Source organism: Vollenhovia emeryi, unplaced genomic scaffold (assembly GCF_000949405.1).
Source record: "Vollenhovia emeryi isolate VEMERY1.0 unplaced genomic scaffold, V.emery_V1.0 DF939223.1, whole genome shotgun sequence".
In the NCBI taxonomy this organism is placed as follows: Eukaryota; Metazoa; Arthropoda; class Insecta; order Hymenoptera; family Formicidae; genus Vollenhovia; species Vollenhovia emeryi.
Genome location: NW_011967143.1, coordinates 665,404 through 687,107, shown reverse-complemented (window position 1 = coordinate 687,107; position 21,704 = coordinate 665,404). Strand labels below are relative to the sequence as shown.

General features: G+C 36.4%; 1 protein-coding gene across 2 annotated transcripts in view; it reads left to right on the top strand.

The window, feature by feature from the left end:
- The first annotated feature begins 49 nt into the window (after window positions 1-49).
- Window positions 50-21,704, top strand: part of LOC105560734 (probable muscarinic acetylcholine receptor gar-2) — a 56,426-nt gene continuing 34,771 nt past the window's right edge. Inside the window, exon 1 of one of the 2 annotated variants that reach the window (XM_012010097.1) lies at window positions 50-99. The gene's annotated coding sequence lies outside the window, so the exon portion shown is untranslated. Of the gene's footprint in view, window positions 100-1,006; window positions 1,760-21,704 lie in introns of those variants that run through there. The other variant, XM_012010096.1, reaches the window with a different exon arrangement.

The following is a 21,704-nucleotide window of genomic DNA, read 5'->3' as shown; positions in this document are numbered from 1 at the left end:
TCTGGAGACGCGGGGAAGCACGTCCCTCAAGTCACGTGCTCAAAGTACAGAACAGTCCAAATGAGACAGAAGAGATATTTTAAGACGTAGATTTATAAGGTAATGTACTGCAGTATATTCTCGCGCGTGCGAGACGGAAATATTTTGTAATAAATAATTAATATAATCAATATATATTTTCGTTTTGCACACATTTGGCCGAATCTTGGTTAAATCTCAAGTTGCTTTACGAATACAAATTTTTTAATTATGTATGTGCTATTGGCTATCTTCCAATCCTCTCCGTTGATTTATTATGTATTATATTGTAGCAAAAAATAGAACAGCAGTTTGATTTTCCGTTGTAATACGAAACGAATTTGCAATAACACAACGTTCTGATATGGAATGAAACGTTATACGGATAATCGAACGTTTGCATAATATGGACGATAATAAATGTAATCTCGGAAAAACCTCGCCAGAGAATAATATTAACAGTATCGTGTAAAAATTATGTGCCGAACTAAATAGATTTACTGGGAGAAACGCTAACTACGTAAGATTTTAATGTTGCCCGTTTCGACGATTGCCGCGAGGCGTATACCATACACATTTCCGTACTCCGCGACATTGCGAATATTGGATTCGTTAAGATTATAATGGGCTTGAAATGCCGCCCGCGCAGATCGCGCGACTTGGTCGCGATCGAGCAGCTCGCCGTTAATCGAAATACTTTAGCGGCGCCGAGAGTCGCCGATGATTATGAGAGAAAGTAGGTGAATTGATAACGACTCTCCGTGAGAAACGATTCATCCCCCTGCACGGTGAAAAGTACAGGACGCTCCTGCGCAAGCGTGTGCCAGGACGGGGGTTGACGACGGTGTACGGCGTCGCGACGCTCACCGGCGCTCACTTGAATCCTCGCCGCGTGTTCGTCGGCGCGATTCGCCTCGAAAGACCGTGCCCGAGAGGGAGAGGTAGCCTGGCCGGCTCGCAGCACGAATACATCGATCACGGATCGATGCTACGCGCGAGATCCATGTCGTCTCGACGACCAGTGGAAGCCACACACGTTACCTGCCGCTCCTTCCTATTAGATTCCGCTCGTCCACGCGTGTCCCGCGCGAACACGTAATGCCGCGCAAGAGTGTCGAGGGGACCAAGTGAAAACGGCCGGAAGTGGTCCAGCGCAGAGGTGGAGAACGACGCGATGGCCGGAGGGACGTCGCGCGCGGAGATGCCTCGGTGGACTGTGCCCATCGAGTGTCCGGTGATTTAACGTCCTCGACAAGGAAGCCACCCCCTCAAGGTTCCGTACCATCGGATATCCAGCAAGCTGGCCGCGACCTTATCGCCGAGGACAGTCGCGCGCTATTGTTCGATTACGTGGACTACAGTCCAGAACGATCGAGTCGAATTGGCGTGGACACAGTGATCTCACGCGATCGGGAGCAATCCGGATATACACGCGGGGCCGTTCGAGGGACCGCTCGTGGGTGGTGTTGACGTTTACGGGATTCCTGATGAGACTCGGAGTGCCGATTGACTTTGACCGTATCATCGATGTACCAACGCCGCGAAGCGATCCACGACCGTCGGTCGTCACGCCGTGAGGTGACAGTCGTCGCGTGCCGATCGGGAAACCTGGCATCGACGCGTGCACGGAGGATGGAAGTAAGAACTCGCGTTCGTGCGTCCGCGTGGAGCACTGAGGGTTGAAGTTCTGGAGTTCCGGTGGCCTACTTCGGCTCTGTCCTCCGGACGGAGGGCGCGCGAGGTGAGGCTGCCACTTGCTTACTTGTTGCCGTGCGTTCCGCCGGGATGTGCGATCGTGTCAATTGCGCGAGATTTTCGGTTTCAACGCGACACTTTGTCGCCAGAGACGAAATGGGGATGCGATTATGTGGAAAAGAGGAAATTAAAGAAGGAAATTATTTAGATAGAAAATGCACTCGCCTTCCGCAATTCTTTTCGATATGTAGTTAGAAACGTGAGCTTATCCTGAAATCTAGCATACGTTAGTTCCAGATAGATGTTAAAGTTAAGCGTTTTCTCATTCAGGGCTGTAAGATAAAAGCAAATCTTTCTATTCCAACGTCTATTTCTTTGCGTCGATCTTGATTTCGTAATAACAAGTCGACGAGATTGCATTGTTGCGAGCATTTCTTTTTACAAATTTGTATATCTGTAATCGTAAAGATAAATATGAAATTATTATTCGGCCGGAATTAATTAATGATTAACAACCAATTATTTTTGTCTCATTTTTTGACCAAGTATATTATACTGCAAAGTAAATCAAGATGTAAACTACATTTTCAACAATTATTTGAAGTGCACAAGAGATGTCCGTTGAGAATATGTATAATACAGTTTAATGTTCAAAGTAGAGTCTTACGTTCAAATGTTGCGATGTTATTCGCAGTTGAGTTTCCAGTTCGCCGCACATTTTGCAGTTCGTCGCGTTGTTGCGCTTCATATTTTGTTCGTACTGCACGTCATGTCGTAAAATATAAATAGGCTACCGATATAATGTGACAGCGACGCTGTAATCGGGTTCACCTTACAGCGAAACATGCAATATGAGAAATGTACATTGCGCGCTCGTAAAAATATTTCAGATATTTCAAACATTTCGCGTCTGCAGGGTATTTTCAAGTATTTTCTATTAAAATACCTGAAAAATTAAAAAATCTAAACGCAATCTAACAGATTACACACGCACACACACACACACAAGGTTGTCTCATGAGTTTCTTTTGCTTTTTTTTTAAATTTTTCCATTCAAAATTTCTAAAACGACGAAGTTTTATTGTAATATATGTAGAGGAGAGTCCCCTATTATGAGATAAACTCCTAATATGAGATAGCGGGGTTTCTACAGAGTAATCAGGCATCGTCTGTCGGTTCTACTGTGAAATTATTGCCCTTGGAGCGAAATCTGTTTAGTGGAAAATTCATTGTTAGATTGTGTAATCACTGCGAAGAAAGATTTGTAATTGAATTTGCATGTTGAAAACCTGCTATCCCATAATAGAGGACTCCCCTCTATATGCACAGGAGAGTCCCCTATTACGAGATAAGTTCCTAATACGAGATAGCGGGGGTTCGTACTGACAATGAGTTAACAGGCATCAACTGTTGGTTCTACCGTGAAATTATTGCCCTCGGAGTAAAATCTGTTTAGCGGACAATTCATTATTAGATCGTGCTCGTAATCGCTGCGGAAACAGATTTGTGAAATTGGTTGTTGAAAATCCACTGTCTCATATTGGGAGCACATCTCATAATAGAAAAACTTTTCTCTACATGACCCACTCTGTTCAATAATCTTCTTCGGAAGTCTCATAGTGCCTTCCTTTCAGTTTTCGACGTGCCAGCAAAATATTAATGGGTGAATTTTTTTCGATCTCTCATTTTTTGACGAATTTATCTTGCCGAAGGGGAATTTCTTAGTGAAAGGAACTGGTAGTGATTGGACGGATTAAGGTCCGGAGAATACGGAGAGTGAGAGCGTCCCAATCAAACGCAAGGAGTTTATTCATAACGACCGAGGATACGTGTAGCTTGGTTGGTTGTCATGATGGAAAATAACATCTCGTTTCTTTGTTAGATGTTCGTTCTGGACGTTTCCAGGAGACGTTTTCTACTCTCCGTCGGATTACTACCTGTTCGTTCCACTAAAAAATTCTTTTCGTCACGAAGAAACTCGTTAGTGAAATAAACGCCCCGAAGGGAGAAAGAAGGCATTATGAAGCTTCCGAAGAGATAGAAGAAGATTATTGAACAGAGTTATTTGCAATAAAACTTGGTTTTGAAAATATTTAAGATAACATTTTTGTAAAAAAAAAACAAATCAAATAGGAAACGCGAGCAAGATGTAGGTAGCCCAATAATTTTTATCTTCTATTTCAAATACTGTTTTTTCGTGCGCGCCGATTTCTTTTCGGACATACAACACCGTTTCGTTTAGACGGAATCACTGTCGTCAGTAAATTCACGTATTTAAATCGACGAACAATTTCTAATTATTTTAAACACTATATTTAGCATTCAAGATAATACTCCCCCCCCTTCTCCATAGTAAAGAAATCTTAAAGATATGGGACAACCTATGTACAAATTTTTTAATTTTTTATGTGATTAAAATTCTTTCTATTATCTGAATCTTCATCGCACTTAAAAATCCGTGTAAAATCAACGAAATATTTATTATTCCTGTTCAATCGAGTCAAATCGCATCCAGTATCGAGAGATGAGAGTCGCGTGGTCGTATCTCATGCTAGGCGTACGACGAAGGTGCGACGGGACAGGTTTTAAAACCATCCGCAAGAGTTACAGTCTCACGCGATCGCAGCTACTGCCGATGTAAACGAACTCTAGATCGCTTTATTCTGCTCGGTCAGGCGGCATCGAGGTCGTGACTGACAGGCAGAGCGGGTTTCGAGCGGAAAAAAAGAGAACCTTTAACAAAATATGGCTGTCGCGATTGTCCTGTGAAGAGGCGCATTATCGGATCTGGTTTTTTTTTACTTTTCCGCTGCCCTTTTTTTGTACAATACGATGGATGGCCATGACCTACGATCGGCTGATCGCTAGAACTGGCGAAACGCGATGGTAATCGCCACAATGTATTGTGCCATTCGATTGTCGTATATCGTCCATCAGCGCTTACGCAAGTCATTCCAAGAATGGGGTGTAACGCAATTTGTACCTGTCTAGCCTTATTAACCTTATATAGTCGGCGCTGATTGACTGAAATAATACATTTTGTTTATACCTTGGAGTTATTGCATAAGTCTTTAAGTAGTAAGCAGTAGATTGCTATCTAATCGTAAGACACTAGCAATCAAAGTTGCTAATAACACTCCTATTTTGGCAAATTATTAATACATTAATTTAACAAGCTCAATACTTGATAAACTTAACGAGTTTATCAAGTTTATGTGTTCGCCAGTAATAAGCGTATATGCACAATTAGTGTTGCGTTTAGATTCCTTTTCCTTTCTACCACATTGTATCTCTCAACTTATTTAATCAGCGAGTGTCAATAAAAATTATTTATCCGCGAGATTATTGGAGAGTGATTGTGATTGTCGAAGGATTCTTGTTAGCGTGTCCTTTGCTCGCCTTTGCTAGGGCGATCGATAAATATCGATTAGCTCTTACACTTTGTGGATGCATAAACCTACACCTACGTATTTTCTTGTCATGGCCATTTCGCGCGATGAGTACTCATGGCGCGAGAAGAGCTGCCCCGATAACACAATGAAATTATGATCTATCAACAATGTTGCATTCGACAAGCCAAAACCAAAGCGAAAATATTGCATAAAAATATATTGAAATATTATTCTGCATTGTTTTATTTTCCAAACGTAAGTTTTGTCTTGGTATTCGCATTCCATGTAAAACAGAGAACTTTCGAGTTAATTTAATTTAACGCGTTAATATTATTTGTTCTTTTTTCTTTTGACAAATTGGAATAATTTATCGCGTATACACGATAAGAAAGTTCAGTATTTGCGCTTGTAGTATTTTTAGCACCGTTTTCAGTGTTACCGAAAACTGTGTCAGCTGAAATTTGCTTGGTATTGCCGGAGACACGTAATGTAACACTTAAATCTTTTCCGAGGTCGTGGGTCTTGAAGCTACGAGAGATTAATGCGCAAATTTATAATTTTTTTCCCCCTTAAACTAAGATGATAACTTAATCTGTCTTTAATTTACTTTAAACCCTGTTCCATTTTTCTGGTAAAAATTCCGTGTCAAAATCACTTGATTGCGTTTGACAGTAAAGCTGCTATGCAGCTCCACTGCAAGAATCGTTACGGTATTCAATATTTGATATGATGTGTACATGAATTGCGGAATTTATTAAGAACAAAAAGTTCATATCTCTGGAAATATTCGCATACGTTCGCGTACATAAAAGTGATTTGATAAAATCTGTTTCGGCTTGTCCCATTGACGATTCTGTGTGTCGAATATTTGGACGTGATATAGGATGTTGAAAGTTTTTATATGTGCCATATGATGCACGTATAATTTCTGATAACGACGCAATATTTCATATACAGTGCATGTAGGCATTTGAAAAATAAAACGTGCATATCGGCATAAAATATCAAGATCTAGATCTAGATATGCGCGCTAAAGTAGAATAAAATTGTATCTTGGCAAAACCATTTCATAGTGATTATTCATGAAGAACATCCAAGCGTTTTATAATAATGCAAAATCATATAAATAAAATACGTGCGCATGTACCTGTAAGACATACTTGTAAGAGAATTTTGGTTAAGCTCCATTTCAAAACAGAAATTTCATTTTACGTGCAGTGATCAATCAGATCTAATTAAAAATTGTTAAATGTGTCGAAAACCCTTATCTAAGCGGCTAAGTTTTAAAAATCTTATTAAGGCCCGGCTTTTTTCACTTTCTGGTTAACTGTTAACCAGAAGTTAGTCGACTCTTCGTTTTTTTATGTTATTACCTAAGAAGAGACAGAGAATCGACGAACCTCTGGTTAACAATTAACCAGAAGATGAAAAACCGGGCCTAAAAAATGATCGTATCGTAGAGTCAGTAGCTAAAATATGGGGCGATACGTTTCGAGCACCTCGCGTGTTCATTAGTAAATACCATTGCATTTATTGCGCGAATTATACACGCGGCATTCTCATCCCCGTCTTCCAAGCATCTGAGCGCGAATCATGCGCTATGAAAACCGACGGTCCGAATTCATTTAAATACCGCATTTAATTCCGCACGCCATATCATGTCAACTATCCCGGCAATAAACATTACGTCGGAGATTCGCAGGCGCGGGTTTGATTCCGAGTGAATATTTCTTACAGATGTATTTACAGACGCGGCTCTGTTGTTGTTGTTAACGCGTTGTATGCGTGAAACATTAAAACGTTATTTGCGCCTCAGTTTAATCAGACTTCGCACTGACAGGGCTGTTAATATTGTATGTGATGGATAACTAGCGGTTTAAATATTCATCGACACATTGCGGTACAAAGTGCTCGCAGTACCGTGAGAAATACAGGGGCGAGTGTCTTTGCGCGGAAATATGTGAGCATGACGAGCAACCGTGAACTGCTAATTTCGCGAGTTTCACGTTTAACGTGGCGTACTTCCTACACGAGCCGAAGGTGATGAATAAATTCTTCATGGTAACGTCCAGGCCACGGAGAGCGGCGAATTAAATAACAATGATGTCAGTAATAGAACCTCCTCTTATTAAGTATATTTAACTTCTTGTTGCTAAGTGATGGGCTTAATATGTAACAGGTACTCTGCGTCGCGGAGCACAGATGTGTGATTCAAACCTACATTCTCTCTAAAAGTCAATCAGTGGGTTATCACTGAAAACAGTGGATAGGCACCATTATTTCAAGTCATAAGTATACTATTACTGAAAATCGCAGTGATAGAGGAAAGTCTTCTATTATGAGATAGCGGAGTTAATATATTATCTGTTGGTTCCATCATGAATTTATTGCCCTTGGGGTAAAATTTGTTTAGTAGAAAATGCATTGTTACACCCACAGATAGGATTTCTGTTACCGAAACAAAAACATTCTTGACGTATTTATATTTCTCGCAACCTCATTCTTAGTATAACAATAAGTCAATATCCAAATAAAATCAATAATTTCTATTCTCCTCTATCGAATTAAACAAGATTGACTCTCTATATTGAGACAAGAGTAACTTGTATAAATGTAAGTTTATATATTCTTGCGTTTAGAATGAAATTTCCCTTAAAATATTTCTTTCTCTATAATAAATATGATTGGCGCTATATCGATCCTATTTTATGATACATTCAAGTGTAATAGTATTGGATCCGAAATGTTTTTCTGTGGGTGTAGATTGTGTAATAATTACGACAAAAGATTTGTGATTGAATTTGGATGTTGAAAACCTATCTCGTATTAGAAACCAATCTCATAACAGGGGACTTTTCTCTATACTTATGACTATAAATCAGTGACTGCCCGGGAAAAAATGAAAATAAATCTTATTATGTATGTCTCAATAATGTAACATCTAATTATAACTCATGCGATCCAATCCTAAAAATCATCAGATCCTCAGAGATTCGACACTTTCCTTGAATGTTCAAAGTTATCTATTGAGATCTAACTAAATCTATAATTAAATGTCCTCTTAGGTTTTCTGCGATCTGAGGACTGTTTTCAGTGAAAATCCACTGACTGACTTTTGAAGAGCTATTTTAAGACATGACACGGAACTAATGTTCATAAAAATCTTTATCATCTTTAAACAATGTGACTTTTATTTTTATTAAAAATGACGCCACCTAAACTTTTACAGAGCACACAATCTTTTTTGCAGAAACTTAATCATTTAGCCTGCAAAAATGAGTGCATTAGAAAGGATTAATTGAATATCAATATATTGTATTATATATCAATTATTGAATATGCGAAGCTATATTTTTTTCATCCCCAGCGAGCAATTACAGCACTACTTTCTGTTCCACATTTAAATAAATCCTTTCACGACGTGTACGTATAGTAGGCGCCGAATATTTGATTATCAATAGAAGCAAAATAAATGAAGAGAAAAGAGAGAAGGAAGGAGAAAAAAGAAATGAAAATAATTCAAACTATCGCTTACTCTGAATACTAAGGTTTGAATATATATATATCTAGCGATTCATCTACATATATTTCTACGGATATTCAATGTTCATTTCAATCGAATCCGGCTTGGAACTACCGGCACACCGGACATGGAACGTAAGGGGGCACGAAAATCAATGTGTAAAAGTTTCCGTGTCTCGGCCACGGTTACCGCGGCTCCCGTTCGAACGAGAGAAGACGAGGTATCCGACGAGAGGAGCGAGCGAGCCAATTTGACCGACGTCGAAACGCAATTACAAGCGACGTCGGCGGTACCATCGGGCGCATCGCAACCGAATTCGTTTCGCGCGCGCACACTTGCCGTGAGAAAAAAAAATCGAAGAAAATAATTACGATTACCTCAATACACCCCGGCCGTGCGGCGCGGCGGGGCGCATTTCGCAAACTGGACGATAACGAGCACGAGAGGCGCTGGCACACGCCACCCTTCGTGAATCGTGTTTAACCCAATACGGGAAAAGCGCGTCACGAATGGTCCCGGGAATAACAAGTACGGGACGTGTTCTGGAAAGAAAATACGTTACGAACAGTCTCGTAAAAAATGACGCTTGTTTTGTGCGTACGAGACACCTCGCACACATTTATCTTATTCATTTTGTACCTCGCGCGTACGTCGAGAGAAGCGCAGCTTCGTAATCGCTATGGTATTTTTAAAGAAACGTATTGTTTTGTAAATGACCACAAACGGTAGAAACGCCTTAAGCGGCCGGACTGGATCTTTCTCGTGCCTAATAATATACATTCGACTAAACAAACTGCGGGCCAATAACTTTTGATCTTGAAACACAGTCCGAGAATCGAAATAGTAGAGGAAAGTCCCTTTGAGATAGACTTCTAATATAAGATTTTCACGGCAGTTACACAATATAATAATGAATTTTCCACTAAACAGATACAAGGGCAGTAAATTTACGGTGGAGCCAGCGGACGATGCCTATTAATTTTGTAGACACCCCGCTGTCTCATAGCAACCTGTCTCATAATAAGGGACTTTCCTCTATACAGGGTGTTACGGATAAGGTGTCTATCCGCTCGTATACAGATAGAGCGAGTTAAACTGAAAAGGAAAGTTATGTACCATTTTGTAAAATTCCCAATAGTTTTCGAGTGATAGATAAAAACCTCTGGACGAATGAGCGCACGAGAAGTAGTAGGCTGGACTCGGCAAGCACGTTAAATGCCTTATTTGTTTAGTCTCGTAGCAACGATAGGCATCCGATAGCGGGAGGCGGAGCGACGCACCGGAAAAAAGGTGTCGCGCAGCGAGCGACGAGCTTCAGATAATGCTCACGGGTCGTCCCTCACCGCTACGAGACTAAAGAAATAAGCCATTTAAAGGGATGCTGGAGTGATTCTGCACTTTTGCCACCTTTTAGAATTGTCAATTCGTGAAAACATTTGTGTAATATACAAATTATGTGGCTTTTGCATACGAACCGACAGTGTTCCACTATTCGGACTACATTAGAGAATAGCGTGGTATCATTGAAATTAAGTTTAGAAGTCTAACAAAAAGCTATGATTTTTTGTTAGGCTTCTAAACTTAATTTTAATGATACCATGCTGTTCTTTCACTTAATCTGAATAGTGGGACACTGTCGGTCTGTATATAAAAGCCACATAATTTGTATATTACACAAATGTTTTCATGAATTGACAGTTCTAGGAGCAAAAGGTGCCAAAAGTGCAGAATCACTCTAGCATCCCCTTAATATCTGCCGAGTCCGATCTATCGCTTTCCTCGCTTACCGCTCAAACGTTTTAGTTAATTACTCGATAACTATTGGGAATTGTACAAAATGGCGTATAACTTTTCTTTTCAGTTTAACCCGCTTTACCTGTATACAAGCGGATGGACACCTTATCCGTAACACTCTGTATAATTAAATTGATAATAATTTAATAATGATGTTGAATATCTGTTTATGTATTATTGTATATAAATTATTATCTGATTCTACGTTAAAGCAGACAGGTCAGTAAATGACAACTTTAAGATAATCTCTGCGCGGATTAAAATATGGAAATTTCATTGCAAATGTCAACATTCAAAACGCCATGAAAAATTCAAGCTGCAATCTTGTAATAAAGATTTGTGCCTTTTCTTCAGACTTTGATAATAAACAGTACAATAATAAGTAGCTGGAAAATTAAATCGAAGAAACTTACTGCTTCGAATTGCAGAATGTAAGAATTGTAAAGAGAAGATAGTGAAGTATTTTCAGATTGCTAATTAGGATAGGAAAAATTACAGCGACACGCACTAAGAATATCTCAGGCTAAATTCTTCGCATTTGCTTTTCATTACACTGAATATGCGTTATAAAAAGACCCACATCATCGAACAATTAACAAACGTCTGACAAACGAAAAGTTATTCGCCGACAGCGCTGTATAGTGACGAATGAACTACATGCGATTCACGTCGTTATCGTTCGCAGCACGTTCGCAAAACATGTACAGCGTGATAGTTGCCTAATTACAAAAAGTTCTTTTCCCTACAGATACGACACGAACGTTCCTTTTTTTTAGATATCTAGAATTTAAAATATGTCGTTGACACAGATACCTATTAGCGCCTCTTGAGCGCCCAGAAGAGTTGCGTAATTTTCGCAGCACATTACACATCATTTTACGCGAGCGTGCACGTCATCAGCCTCTAAGCAATCCCGAGAAGTCACTTCTGCTCAACTGGGTTCGGAGGAATACGAAACTACCACCTCCTTGCGAGTTTTCGTATCGTCGCGTAAATTGTAAATCGATAGTTTTGACTTTGAACTCTCTCGCCCTAGGGGGGTACTCATTGGTATAGTTGATAATAGCTTGCGCGCGTGCATATCATAAGATGCGACCCATCATGTACGCGTTTTGCTAGAAACATCGCCGATACTGATTTATGGTTAGTTCGGGGAAGAGAATTCATGTAATCAGTATCACCAGCACCGTATCCTTTGACTTCAAAGCGACAGAGTATTACGGCACACCACGATATTCCTGGTATACCATGTCGGTTATTGAGTCCCCAAGAACCATAAATTTTTGTCACGCGTGTTTGCTTTCCTAATAAGGCACACTTTTTCTTCTTATTTAAGAGGATTTGTCTTGACTTTTCTAGCAATAGTCTTCAAACCGGTATAACGATCGAAACTACTTGAAAGTCATTAAATAAGTCTCTCATACTAAGAAACGTATTAAATAAGATACCCATAACAGTTTTATATCTTGAAACATAAACCATTTGTATAAAAAAAATTTCTAGACAATTAAATGCGTGTTCCTGAACGTGCCACGAGTGACAACGTCGCGAATAGTGCTGTCGATGAAAAGTTTATCCTTTCCATTTGCCAGGGATTTATTAAACGTATGGATTTTTTATAGTCACATTTTGATTGCAGATCGAGAGTGTACTCAGCTGACTGTAAAAAGGAAACCGATTATTCCTTAGCGTGAAATCTGAGATTCATTAAAATCTCTATTGTGGAATAGCCTAATCGTGAAAATTTTCCACTATATTTGCGATTGAATTTGGACGTAGAAAACCTACTGTCTCACATAAGAATCCTATCTCATAATAAAGGACTTTACTCAACAAATTGTAAATAATATACAATAATAATTATGATAAGCAAATTATGTTTAGATTATAAATAGCTAGACAATTAGAAATACATTAGAATTTAAATATCATATCAAAGATATCGTTTCGTTCGCATAAATAAAACAGTAATTTATCATGTTCGTTTTTCATCGTTCGTCGAATTCTGTGTGAAATGAACTAATTGTGCGAAATACTAGCTTCGTTAAATAGCCAATACATTTACAAATGTTAAACGCAGGAGTTAATTAATTGCGCCAGTTAATAGTAATTAATCGTTTGTAGGAAATAATCGCATTTCAAAACCATCACAACTGTGTACAAATGAGTTCAATCTTCAATATATTAAAAGTTTTCCGAAATAACTACACATCGAGCATTTTATTCCTTGCATTTTAAATTAAATTTTAATTATATAATCAATATAATCTTCTCGTATTGATCACATGTTATTTAAATAACTTGATCTCGCAATTCGTACGTTATTTCCCATCAATTTTAAAATTATACTCAAATTATTTATGTTTGAAACGAAAATTTAAGATATTCAAGACACAAGATATTCAAATTCAAGCCTAAGAAAACAGTTCTCTCTTGCCTTATCATTCCTCCAGAAGAACAAATCACACAAGACATCTGCCTTAAGAAGTTAACCAATTGCTTCAATATATCTATGAATGTTTAATGCAAGAGATAATGTAAGATAATAATTAATTGTTTATTATAATAACTACGAAATGTCATTTTTATATTTAAAAACGGTTTTTTTTAGAAAAAATAAAATGACCGAGCGGCCGCTACTTGCTCGCTTGAGTACCGAAACAAGGGTAGATAGTTCAACGACCTTATGTACCCACAACTAATACCAAGACCACGCGCGCGCGATCACAAAACTGTTATTGTCTTAAAGTATTTACTGCTTCATAAAATTAGATCATGCCAAATGTATTTTTTTGAAATTTGGTAATTGAGCAGCTCTATTTATTTAGTTCACACTTCTTTTTGTAGACGCTGATTTGTGTCGCTTAAGATTACAATTAATTCTGTTTGATTGAGTGAACATTTTAGAATGAAAACACTGCTATTTGAATTATCGAAGGAATTTATTACGATCTGTCTTTATTTATATGATATTAATACAAATCATTTAACTATTACATGCGAATTATTAAATTTCTTCATTTAAACTCGGTTAATTGTTTTACTTTAAAAAGTTATCAAATTTATTATGTGAAGAATAAATATCATTTTTATTTTATTTGAAAAATTTTAAGACCCTTTTGGACTTCTAATCAAATTCAGTTATTAATTGTTATCTTTTCAATATCTCGGCAAAAATGTTACAAGATTAAAAATTTCAACAAACAACATTTAAATCATGTTTTGTGATAAGCTTTATCCTTTTTCAATTAAATCGCGATTGTAAATATGATGTAACAAATATGAATATTGGCTTTATCTATTATATCATATCGTTTCTCTCACGCTAAAACCATGAATCTGCAAATTTTTACTAGTAAAATAAGTTAAGTAGTTGAAAAAAATTCAATTTAAGCAGAGAAAGTATTTTACTTGAGACTCAACTATTGGACTATTGTACTATTTTATGACGATTTGTGATTTTGGCATAAAAAGAACGGTATAATATTTCAACACAGATGAATTCTCCAACAGAAACGCAACTGTAAATACCGGCGTAAGAATAACACAATTCATGTGTTGAAGAAATATTCATGAAAAATCGCTTCGCGGAGTTGACAATTAATTATTCAAGTATTACGCAAAACAGCAGAATGTTCTCCATATTGTTAAAATCAAGCATAAATATAATTTTTATCTTTTTCGCAAACAGATGAGAAGCGAGCTCGCCAATTAGCAGGATTGTTTCAGAAATTACGCGTAAACGCGGTTACCTGTAAACGTTTGCGAATTATAAAACGTTTCAGCTTTGCGCAGGGTGGCCAAGACACACGGTAATTGTTCGCATAATTAATTTTGTTGCGACTCACATTGAAGTACGACATTCTAAATGGTAGAAATATCGTGCGGTTGGTCAGTTCAAACGCACGCAGGCCCGCAAAACAATTTCGGGCCGATTAACTGGCGGATTCGCGCTCGCTTCGCATTGTCTACGATGAGCGAGAACTAGAAACGTCGGATTAACAGTGCGCGCGGTCGACGTATTGTTAGTTTCGCTATATGTACTACCGTGTTTGCTTGATTTCCACTGGCCCATGTAACATCCATAGAAATCCAATACCGGTCATAATGTGAAAACGCGTAAACACATGTACCGTGCGAATCTGCGAGTGGCAGCGAAACTGATTTGCAAGTACAACTATGAATTAACGCAATGCTTTTATCATAAGGTAAATGACATTGCGTTGTTCGTTTATTCGATCTGCGCGTTGCATAATCATTACACGATTTGCCCGAACCATTTATCGCGTCACGAAGCGGTGACGTGAAAATTTCGCGATGTACATACTTATATAAGTTGCATGCGTTGGTTGAATATATAAATGTATGCGTTATATAATGTGCTTTTATCATAAGAATTAAATTTTTAATTTGCCGTCGATTAAACTGAATTTTTTATTTAATCGGGAATCTTTAATTTTCATCCCAGAATCAAATAAAAATAGAAGAATATGGAAACAACTTTTTGAAAACATTTATTTAAAGCCTATGAAAATATTAATTTGGATATTTCTTTTTATGTAAATATCACAATTATTTATTATTTAAAGGAGGCCCTAAAAATACTGCAAGTTCCTTCGTGAATCTGGCGAATGTTAAAAGAGTCGATCTTAATGTATTCATTCATTTAGATGTAAAAGGATAGGAGAAAGGAATAAAAGTTTCTGTGAAAACTCAAGAGAGCTCTTCCAGAGAAATCGATTGTCCGACAGGAGGGAAAAAATATCTGAGAAAGAATATTTCTCGGTGCTACGTAGAAAATCTGAAGATCACGATATTGTGGAAACAGCCATAATCTCCAATAATTAAGTTTCACGTATAAATGACGAGTTTGGCATACGGCCCAACACGCCAATTACTGAAATGGACACTCGATTGATTGATCGAAATACGTGGATATGTGTGTCGACATTGTTCTCGGTCACCCAGCAATCTATGTGAACCGCATGAAGGGTGTTTGGTCTGCGAATTCTATCGAGTTCAAGTGAGTTGAAACCATTTCCTCGTTCGTTGATATCATTTCACGAGTTCCTCTCAGAAAAGCATTTCGCTGCTTCTACAGAGAAAATGATTTTCTCTCTCTCTCTCTTTGTTAATCCTTCATTGGATATTGGATTGAATTGTGCGAATAAGTATAATATATTCACACAATTTGATTTATTTATATATGCATTCAGATGTGTGCGTGTGTATGTAAAGCACATTTATACATTATTAATGCGGCTTCTCTCGTATATAGGTCTTTTGACTAATTTGGAATTTATTTAATTTAATTTGGTGTGACTGGGGGGATTATAAATTTTTGCAGAGAAATTTTTTATAACTCCACAACCTTTGACATTCAATACGTGTGCCATCACAAAATTCAGTTTAACTAATGAATTAGTGAGGATTGTAATTTAAGAACTGTATGTCCCTCGGCATTTATTATACATAGATTCGCGAAAGAAAATTTAAATATTCGCAAAGAAAGTTATAAATGCGATGTGATTACGAAAACGTTTCCCACGATTACAATAATCGCAGTTTTCGTACAAGAAGTAGAGGAAAGTCCTCTATTATGAGATGTAGGTTTTTAATATGAAATAGCTAGTTTTTTCAACACCAAATTCAATCACAAATCTTCTTTCGCAATGATTAACTTTCCACGACTTTCTTCTATACATGTAACAATAATTTTGATCAGGTTAATTGTTCACTTAAATATAATTTGATATTATCTTATGTGTTATATTATATTACTACAGAATCACTCAGTGCAGCGTAACATCTTGAAATTTTTCTCTTAAAGAAGAGTAAGAAAAAAAAACATAAATAGACGTAATTCTAACCGAGTAACCGTGGGGTTTCATCTCCGCCTCTGATGGATATTCAATCAGCCGAGCTAGCGGCGCCAACTTCCTCCGGTAGAACTAAATAGAAAGCTCCGGTCTTATAGAGCTAAATTATTTGCAAGTCGGAGAAGCGTAGGCTAGCGTACGAAGATGATTCGCCGTCGGAAATCTACATCAGTCGGGTCTAAATTGCTGATTAGCGCGTACCGTCCCAAGTAGTCAAGGATTAACTTCCGCAAGTCACCGCAACGACATTGGCCGCGCGTCCTCGTGCACACTCTATTGCACGTTGATCGGCGATTTCCCATGTGATATCCGATCGGTGCACTTAATCGCGTGCTATCATGTACCGCGCACGACCGATAATGCTCGAGATAAAACTGCATGAACCGTTTCACATTTAGCGTGCCACGTTTCGTTTATGATCAATCAAAGGTCGACTTTATCTTAACAAAAACGGCAGAAAGGAATTCTTATTTGTGTTGCAAGTCCTGTATGTTATTACAGATATAGATTTGCAAATTTGCCAGATCCACTTGATGTTGAATTAAGAAGGTTTTACTGCGTTTGCATCTCTAAGGCTAAATTCCCGCGAGAACTTCGTCTTTAATCGTTTATGATCCAAAAACTATTGAGCCTCCGCGAGTGGGAGCAGAGCGGCACATGTACTAGAAGCAAGTCAATTTTAAATGCGCCAAAGAGACAATTGCAGGTTTTCTTAAAAGATCTCAGGTAATCTATACGTTTCATTATCGACTTCTGTTATCTAAAGGAATTTTACCGATAAAATTGTGTACCGAATGATGCAATTGTTTTGCACAGGAAATTGCATTGCAAGATTTAATCACTATCATGTTGAAAACGCAATCCTCCTCACAATTTTTCTCAGAACTTTTACAAGCTATTTCCCCGAGAAACAAATTAAATTTATATTAATATTATATTAGATTTATTCAATTATTATTAAAACTTTGTAGAACGCCTTTGAAACATATCTATCATTGAGATTAGATTAAGATGTTTGGCTAATCATTATCAAATAATGGTTCCTATCATTTCTATTATTGAATTGCTTATTGAACACGTAAAAAAAGATTTGTTTTCTTAACGTTGTACAATAAAACTTTTGGATGAAGATTTTGTTATCTTAAAGAATTATTCGCCGTTGTAAATCGTGTGCTAAAATATGCTAAAATGTACTTTACTAAACATGTTTTTCTCAATAAAATAATGACATTATGATGGCATGACATGAACTTGTTACCGTCACGAAGTTTTGCTGTAGCAAACCGTCGCTAAAGTGGTGGAACAGCCGCGATTTCAAGTAATGTCGTGTTATATTTTCAACAGGCAAAGTTAAACTGAACTAATGAAATATCCAATTTTCTACATACAATTAAAATGCAAAAATGAAAAGATCAATACGTTAATGATATTTTAATATTTTCATTATCTTCTGTAAACAACATTACCAATATAAATCACGAGAAAGTAAAAAAAACACTTAAATTGCAATTTACATAAATTTATCTTAATATCAAAGTAAAGAACTAAAGTGGAAAGCTGTAAATACAAAAATGGAAATAGGATCAATTTTCGAAATTACAAATAAAAATAAGTCGTTATTTTCTCTTCATTCAATCTCGAAGAGACTTAATTTCAATAGAAATATAGAGAGTTACGTGTCAAGAAAAACGTAAAAAAATTTAAATAAGGCCAACAAGTTTTGTTACGGAAAAATCAATATTGAATAATTAGACGTAAAAGACGATAAAAAGACGTACGATTAATCTGAGATTAATCTGTAATTTATATGTGTCCACGTGACACTTATTCATGTATGTGTATTACGGGGATGCTTTAATGTGTATCTGGTATGAATCGTTAACCAATCGCGCGCAACTGGAGCTCGCTGACTAAAATTGATTAGTAAGCTATTTCATGTGAGCGGTAGCTTCATATTTTTCGACGCCTGATAAATTATTCGCGGGGATATATCGGATGATGAATCACGCTACATTTTTTATTTCCGCACTGTATACGGTCGGATACACGAAACAAATAAATGACTGTTAATTGCGCTGTATCAATAAAAGTGATTGATGGTACTGTCTACATTTCTGCGTAAATCGGGCCAAGGATGTGTATATTAATGACTCCAAGATTCCCTCAAGAAAAAACAGAAATAAACAATTTTTTTCAGAAATTATTATTTTATAAAAGTCAGTGCTTTGAGGCTGACGTAATATTTTTCGCAATAAATTAAAAAAAAATTATTTAGACATTAACATCCTGTCTTGACTCTTACTCTTTTATTCCTTCCAGTCTGTGATTTCACATCAGAGTCTTATGAATTTTTGTGCTTTGAATTGTAATATTAAAGCTTTTATCAGAACATAGCTGTATGTGCATAAAATATATTTATTGCTGCATTATAATACTTTTTTATGTATGTACAAAAGTACAAGTTAAAATTTCTTATAATGCTTTACTCTACAGTTAATATTATTGCTGCTGAGTTATATGAATATATACATATATTTACTAAAGTAAACCGAATAGAGTTGCCGGACATTTTGGCATTTTTATAACTTCCGAATAAATTTTTCAAATTGATTGAAACGTTACAGAAAAAGTATTCAAAATGTTTATTTCCTTAATCTTGAAAAGGAACATAGTCTTGCACAGAAAAAAAGAAGTGTCAGATCAACTCTCTAAAAGTCAATCAGTGGATTATCACTGAAAACAGTGAATATTCACCGATCCACAGTTATAATGCACTGATTAACTTTGAGGCCCGGTCTACAATGAGTTGTTAGTCATTAGTCAGAAGTCGGAACTATATGTCGGTCCTTTTTCTTCCACCCAGAAAGGAAAAGGACCGACATATAGTTCCGACTTCTGACTAACGACTAACAACTCACTGTAGACCGGGCCTTAGAGAAAACTCTTATACAGTCAAAATAACGCGTTTATTGTTTTGTATATACGCAACAATCTATAATCTTCTTAGAAGCATTTGATAATTTTAAATTCCAATAATATTACAGTCTTATTTAAATACTACAATTGTCACTTCAAGAATATATACAGTTATTTTGGCAATAAAGTCATTTTAATCGTTATAACCTTTGATTTCAAAATGTTATTTTCTATCCAATATATTGTTTCCTTTCCATTCCAGAAAATTATTCTTAAATAATAAGCATACATTTTTCTTGATTAAATTATATAAAATTGCTTCATTCAAGTAAGTTTTTCTTCCTTTAACGCAATGTAATCTCATATCAAGATTTTCATGTTGAAATTAAACATATTTTCAAAAGGAGAGTATTCTTTTTTCTGTGGGCGTTTACGCGTAATTCATACGCGGCAATTATCCTAATCTACAATAAGTGGAGACGCCCTGTTGGCGTATCGAAAGACCTAGTTGGTCAAAACATATTTTGATCTTAAGAAGATCAAGAACAACAACTGTTTTACCCTCTACTATACGAACATTATGATATTTGCATCATTTAAAAGTCATTTTACACACATTTAATCAAATTCTGTAAAAACTATTTGACTGCTCAAGTTAAAAAGTGTAATACTTCGACGAAAAGACAGCAACTTTCATCACGTTTCTATATAACAGCTGTCAGACATCGACTAACTAAAGACCGTGCACTGCCATTTGTTAAAAATCACGTAGATCTCTAAATCTCGAACACGCGGCGTCTCTTCGAACGCGGCATCTCTCCCGGATTTACCCTAAATCCAGGATAGGCCGAAATATATGCATAGTACAACTGGGAAGGGATTGTCCGTGTCTTAAAATAAGTCGAAATGATAGAACACATTTTTTGGAGAAAGACCTTGTTTTCGAGAAAAAGAATTTTGAAAGTTAATCGACTGCGTGTATGTTTGATTGATATTTGATTGATAAACGGGTTTCGATATACATTTTTATATATTATACTTTTTATATAATTTATATATATATTTATATTATACTTTTATATAATATTTATATATTATAGTATATTTGTTTAAAAGATGTATAAATTTCTTAAAATTAAAAGCCTTATAAATTTTCTACAAATATGTATACAATTAAACAAATGTAGACGTAGCAAACATTAGAATAATTATAATGCTTTACCATCGTATCACGTATTGGAGAAATGACAAAAGAGAGATATAATACTATACTTCTAATAGATACTCTTGCTTTAGCCTAGATGGCTCAGGTCCAAAATTGTTATTTTGAGTGATTGCAAGTAATATCTCTGAAGAATAATTACAAGTTACAACAATCTACGTCAATTCATTTCGCTTTTACATAATAAAATACACTCTAACTCTATTTTTATTAAAGTTATAAATATTTAAAAATTGCGATTTTAATATGAAAAAGGACGGTTTGAAATCTCTAGCGGATTGTATGGTTTGTGATACAAACATGAATATGTCTTATAATAAATAAACACGTTTATATAATTCGTAGCTGCTTTTCGTTATGTGAGCAAGTCACGAGAAATTATAAAACGCGCGCTTCGCGCGCGCAGTTTATGGTTGGGCATTGTATAGTTTTAAGAATTTGTATACATGCAAAGAAGTAATTGTACATGCAATGTCAATTTAAAATAAAAAGTAATTTATCACTCACTGATACGATTCGCAACAGCAGAGTTGTACATCGTTAACTGTGTATGTCAAACTGTAAAAATACAAATATGTATATGATTAGTACAGACTAATTATGTAAAATCGAAATTATTGTATTAAATATACTTTATATTTTATATTTTTTAAAATAGATATTTATTAAATTAATTTTATACAATACTGAAAAAGTCTTTCTTTTAAATATAAACTCGCAAAATTGTATACGTATGGTTTTGTCTCTAACACTTATTCGAATCCTCGTTCGAATTATTTGATTAAATACATAAATGAAATACAGAGAACAGATGCTTTATTTTGCACAAGTAGCAAATAACATAAAAATGTATGACACTTACCTCACCATTTCTCCGCCGTTGCCCGATGCCTCCTAGACTCCCTCGTCCTCTCAGATTTTCTTGTTGCACTTACACAACACTCACTCGCGAAAATCATCGATCGCGCGAAATTTCGGGCACTCCCGTACGCGATGTGAAATACCGCGAAACGCACAAAATATTATTAACACTTGTAGCGTGACTTTCCGTCACACAAATCATTTAAACTAACTTACAGTTTTGAATCGGAAGAAGTAATGGACAAATCACTTTTAAATTAGCGATACCAAACACAAAGCGTTCATCGGAATCCAAGCATCTGCGGTAAAGAAGTATGTAGCTATTAGCCCGCGACGAAACGATATTTTACAATCTTTAATGCCATTCAATCTAATCCGTGAAATGAATTATGTGAGCGAAATCT